Raw genomic sequence first — 6,637 nt, forward strand, 5'->3', positions numbered from 1 at the left:
AAAATAATGACTGGACAAAGGCCCAAAAATCAGGAATAAACTTTATATATGGATCTTATAAACTTGAAATGTTTTTGTAATACAAGATTTTGCATCAACATGTATTTTTAGAAGGATATGAAGTCTGAAATTCAAATGTCTGGCATTATTCAGTGACTGCAGTCCTCAATGACTTGCCAGTGAGTCACAAATTGTATGAGGAACAGACCAAAATTATGAGGCAAAAATCTGGACATTCTACAATATCCTGGAAAGTTGAGCAGTATGTTTTTCCCTATAAACTCCTCCTTGGACAGTCTTTTCTCTACCATCTTTCTTGGTTCAAATTATTTCACCATTTTTTGCATTTTGGTATATATTCCTTGATACCTGAATGGGCTTACCATCGTTGAAGGTTGTGCGTTAGGGCTGGCAACTCAGCACGTAAAAATCAACTGCCAATCATTAGCTGACCGGAGTTCCGCTGTGGTGACCCCTAACCGAAAGACACAACAACCTAGTACTTCTTGTTAATACACTGATGATGCCATAGGGTGAGAACAGTTTGTTCCTTGCCATTTTTTGTGGATAGTGGTTTGTTCCTTGCCATTTTCCATACAGATTATTCTTCATGTATTGAATTAAACCTATTATGGACACACAATTTTTGTGTATATATGTATTTACTGGTGCTGGAGCTTGAACGTTGGAATTGTTACTTGGTTCTCCATTGCATCTTATCATTACAGGCACCATTTTGTTGAGTGTACTATTTACTTTGAGTGCTAAATGTTATTTTACCATGATTTAATAGCAGTTGTACTTTTTTGTCTGCTAATTGTATTAGTACATCTGGTATTGCCTCCTTCTCATATATTCAAGTATTTGGGGAAGTCCATTTATTTTTCTATCCCCAACCAATCAGGTTGGTCTCTTTCTATGACTATTGAAGTACAATTGTGGCAATTCTGTGACCCATTTCGTTTTGTTTATGATGTTAACAACTATTTATTGATTGGGATTCTATTGGGGCCGTATTAGCCTAAGACTTTTGGACTGATGGATGTCATTGATAGCAGCAGCAGGGTTTGCCATCAATACTATAAGGTGTAAGTGGTTTGAGCTATTGAAGGAAATGTGAAGCTGGACTATTTATCCTTGTTACAGTAATTTCAAAAAATTTTTTAAACAACAGTCATATTCAAGTTTTCTATGTGGGATTCGCAATGAGTTCTTTTGGGATTCCCATGACATTGCTTCCTTCTTTTGTTAGTTTATGCAAGATGTTAATGATACAGGAAGGGCAGTGTTGCTTTACCAGCTGTGCAGCAGAGGGACATTACTGTGAGACTAAGTGTAAAGTTTGATTTTCTATTACTGTTGCTGCTGGTTTACTTCTTATGCGATATTACAGCCTTAACTTCTCATTTGTTGGAGCTGCAAGGGGTTATTACTGAATATTTGTGTGACCGCTCTCCTACTTGTTTGAAAAGATGTGGTCAACATAGTAAGTGTACAGCTGGCTTAATTTTAATGACCACTGATAATGGAGAACTTCATGCTCCTGAAACGAATGATACACACTATTGATAACTTGGACTATGCCAGTGCTGTGTAGTGTATTTGTTTTTTTTTTGTTATAAATTTACAAGGCATTACCTTCTTTATTCTATAATGGCAAAGGGACAGGATTTCACCACATTTGTAAATAACCTTTCAGGGGGCAAGGATGACTTTATTGTATTTCTTCAAGAAGTATCAAGTGGTGATAAAACTGCAGCAGACTCTGGCAGGAATTATTCTTTTAAGGTGGTCAGGGAGACTGTCAAATAATTAAGGGATGACTTGTGGCATAATAAATTATTTGAATACAGATATTGCTCTAAGGCAGTTATGTGTTTATGTTGAATTAGGCATAGGAGAAGACAATGAAGTATTCTTGCAGAAGTGGCGTCAAATCCAGATCACTGCTTAAAGATGTTTATAACTTTATTAGCTGAGTATTATGATCAACAATGGACAGTTTTGTCTGAGAAACAAAGTAAAGCATAAGAAAATGTTCTGAGAGTTTTTTTACAGGCTGGATTTGATGCCAAATTTAAAATTTCTTAAGGAAATTAATGATTTTGAATCTGAGCTGCGATCTCGTAAGATTAAAAAACACCAACGTGATTTGTCTGATTACCAAAACCATACTGCCTATACATGGAAAAGTGTTAAGAGGGCTGTTAAATTTGCTGATCCTGCCAAGAATAATGTTATTCATAAACATAAACGACCATGATCTATAGTTCATAAATCCACTGATTTGGTTAATGTTGACTCTAGTGTGTCTGAGCTTTCCTCTAATAATACCAATAGTGAGACTGATACATGAAAGATAAGGGCTTTATTACAGAAAGTTTGCTTCAACAACTACTGGTGGATGATCCCAAACCTCAGTATTTTTATATTTTACCCAAAATACATAAATCAGTTTTAAATCCACCTGGTCGACCCATAGTATCCAGTAGGGGTTCTCTCACTGAACCATTTTCAGCTTATTTTAAATGTACGCTTAAGCCATTTTTGACATTTGTAAAAGCCTGTATTAAGGATACTAATGAGTTTTTGTTGTTGATTAATGATTTGCAGGTTCCACTCCAGGAATATTTATGCACTTTGGATGTACAGTCTCTATATACCAGCATCTCCCATTCTGGTGGTATAATGGCTGGAATATTCTAAAATGTATTCTGAAATTCAAGTTCAGTTTGTTCTGAAGGTGCTGGGTGTTGTTTTGCAACATAATGTCTTTAGATATGGTTCTGACAGGTATCTGCAAATCAAGGGTACAGCTATGGGTGCCTCCTTTGCTCCAATATATGCTGACTTGTTAGTCAGAGATACATACTGTTGTACAAAAATTGCGGGATAGTTTGTTGGTAAATTCAGAAGTATGTGGATCCAATAATGAACTGAATATGATTGAAGGTTCTAATAATTGTCGCCTTATTACTACCTTTGGTACAAATATTTTTAAACTCAAGGCAGTAATAAATAAACATTGGTATATTTTAAATTCAGATTTTTTTTGTCCAGTTTTTAGATAACCATTGTTCATAAGACAATTGTGGGGTAAAATAATAGGCAAACATCTTTCTAATTTTAAGAAACGCAAAGATGTTACATTTCAAATTCAATCCCAGTGATTTTTTGGAAGTACTTTTTGTGGCAATTGTTCATATTGCAAAGTGGTACCAAGAACTAAGTCATTCACTTCAGTTAATATGTCAAGGGTGTTTAATATCAGACAGTTGATTGCTTGTCAATGGGTAGTTTGTTTAGTGGTGTGTCAATGTGGAGCCTTCTATGTGGGTCATACTTCCAGACCTTTTAAACAGAGAATTGCACTACACTTGAAAGATATCCAATGCAGACATCCAAGAAGTGCCTTGTATAAACATTTGTTGAACCATACTACTGGACATTTTGTTTTTGTAGGTATTAATATGGTGGTAGGAGATGGTTTGTCAAATAAGCATAAAGATAATATTCTTAACCGTATAGAACATATGTGGATTATTTATTTAGGAGAAATGTTTAAACCTGGTTTGAATGAGCACATTTAATATTTCACAATAGTTTTTATTTTGGGTTATAATTTATTTAGATATATGTCTGTTTTTTGCTTTTTTTGTTTTTTTGAGTTGAGGAATTTGGTTTATTGCGAGACTGTGTCTTTAAAAAGGATGCTGTATACTCCCTGATACCTAGTACTTCTTGTTAACACACTGATGACGCCATAGGGGGAAAACAGTTTGTTACTTGCTATTTTTTGTGGACAGTGGTTTGTTCCTTGCTATTTTATGTGGAAAGTGGTTTGTTCCTTGTCATTTTCCACACAGATTATTCTTCATGTATTGAATTAAACTTGAAACAGGCAAACAACCAGCTGGTAAATGTAAACTGTTCCACCAAACAAGCAAAGATAGCAGCAAAGAAATATATGGTAGCAGTTGTACGAAGTATAGCTCCAGACCACATAAATTATATTCCATATATTTGATTGACATTTGAAAGACAGAAATGCAAAGGTATGATTTGTTTATATGGAAAAGCATAAACCTACTTTGTTTAAAACTGTCTACATTTATGAATTAGTGACTTGATGTATTCTAGATTATTTAGCAATGAGATATATATTTTATTATACTTGGTTGTCTATTATAATTAAATGAAGAAAGTGGGAAGAAGTAAACCAGAGCATTTGTCGAATGTGATGACATCATTGCGCATGTGCAGAGGCGCTGCAATGACGACCAACACACTTTTTTCATTTCTAACATTTCTAACTTTTGGAAATGGAATATAACACAAAGAGGGCGCAATATAAGTATATCTTAAGTGGATTACACTCGCTGAACAAGTTGAACAATCGAAAATGTGATGGGACAAATTCGAGTTTTAAAATGGAATTTGAACTCATGGTATGGGTAATTTATTTGTATTTTAAACTGCAGCTTTATTTACACTGTTAGAATTAGTAGGAATGTATAGAAGGTTAGACCTAGATTTGTTATTGTAATAATTTTTAAGTAACGGCATATATCTGAAGCAAAGCAGATAACATAGTGCAATATGATTCTAGCAAAGAATACATAATGAACAGAGACTTTCAGTATCATTGTTGTTTAAATAATGGTGTTTAGCATAATATATAGCATTTGACATGCTGCTGATAGAAGCAATGTTCTGAAATGTTTTCAAATATTAAATGCTTATAGATGCCTTTGAATGCTTTGACTGCTGAAATAGACTTTTAATGTGCTATATAAGTTGTATTTTAAAAGTAATATTATGTAATATAGATGAAGGTACTGAAGCTTTTAAAAGAGGGTGTGTCTATAGTAACTTGAGTGACTGGAAGTGGTCTTTCAGGTTAATGAGGTATACAGGGACAGCTTAAAAACCTCTTTGTGTGTGTGTTTACATTTGTATATGGTCTGAAGAAGCCACGAATAGTGGTGAAAGCACTTACCGAATATTAAAATTATTGGTTTATTTTATGTGGTCTCGAGCTATACTTCGTACAACTGCTATCATATTGAATTAAACTTATTACGGACTACACAGTTTTTGTGGAGATATGTGGTTACTGGTGCTGGAGCCTGAAAGTTGGAATTGTTACTTGATTCTCCATTGCACCTTATCATATATATATATATATATATATATATATATATATATATATATATATATATATGGTTCCACTTCATATCATCAAATTATCATGTCATCGAATTTCAAATCATCGATACCAAATCATCGAAAACGTATTTCATTGAAAACTCATATCATCGAATCTCAAATCATTTAAATCTATAAAGCAACTAGAAATAGCATTCCACAAAGTTTTTACTACATTTATGCAGGGGGGCAAGCCTCCCTGCACCCCCCATACCCCCCGTTAATAAATATACCAACTCCAAGGTCACACCACAGTGGGGGAAAAAGGTAATTTCCTAACTCCACTGTAGTGTGACCTTGGAGTTGGTATATTTAATTACGGGGGGTGTGGGGGGCAGAGAGCCACCAACATGGGGGGTGCAGGGGGGCTTGCTCCCCTGCATAAACGTAGTAAACAGTGTCTGGGATGTTATTTCTAGTTGCTTTATAGTTTTCAATGATTTGAGATTCAATGATATGAGTTTTTGACTAAATGAGTTTTCGACGATTTGGTCTTGATGATTTGAAATTCGATGAAATGATAATTCAATGATATGAAGTGGAGCTATATATATATATATATATATATACACAATTTCATGTCACATGATTTCTCCAATTGCAGCTTCTTCTCTATACTTGCTGTCCTCTGCCATAATCTTCTAATGTGGAATGAACCTCCCTCACATCTTTCCCTTTCTTTACCTGTGCTCCATGTTGTTCTTTAGTGTCTATGACCTAGTCCATTATTTACACACCAGTACTTTGCCATTGGCCTTAGTTGGAATTCCCAACTCAGCAAACCCCTTTCTTTTGTCTATCCTCTGTTCCCCTGCCAACCTATTAGCATTCTCAGGTTAATTTTAACCACATTTGTCACACATTTTTCTGCGTTGCCACATCAGATTTCCTTTACTATCTCCCTAGATGATAGTGGAGCCTTCTATTCCGTAAGTCACCTTGCCTGCACCACTGTTTCTTAACATTGAAGATGCCCATGTACCTCTCTATACATGGTGTGTCTCCAAATACTCCCTCTACTCTTTTCAGTTTCAGTATTGTTAGCCAAGGCACTTTATCCTCCAAAATGTTTTTGTCACATTTTGTGTGTATCTTCTTGAAAAACTAACCCTGATGACTGGCATATGTCTTGGTACATATATTAAGTTTTTTTTTGTCTTTTTCCTTTCTGGTAGTTAGTTTGCCTTGTCTTTTCTACTGCTGTCCAGATATCAATTCCAAAATATTTTGCCCTGATTGTCGATGTTGACTCCCCTCTCATTTGCATTGTCTATCCCTTAACCCAGTCTTTTTTGAATAGTTGTTCCCAAATTAATTTTGATGTCTGCCTCTTGTTTGAAATTCCAAATAGTAAATCCCCACCTTGGCTGCTTCCAGCAGGTCCTCTATAAGTAGGATACAGTTGTTGCTGAGTAGCTAAATCTTAGCT

Source organism: Protopterus annectens, chromosome 15.part0, assembly GCF_019279795.1.
Source record: "Protopterus annectens isolate FY-2018-M chromosome 15.part0, PAN1.0, whole genome shotgun sequence".
Taxonomy (NCBI): domain Eukaryota; kingdom Metazoa; phylum Chordata; order Ceratodontiformes; family Protopteridae; genus Protopterus; species Protopterus annectens.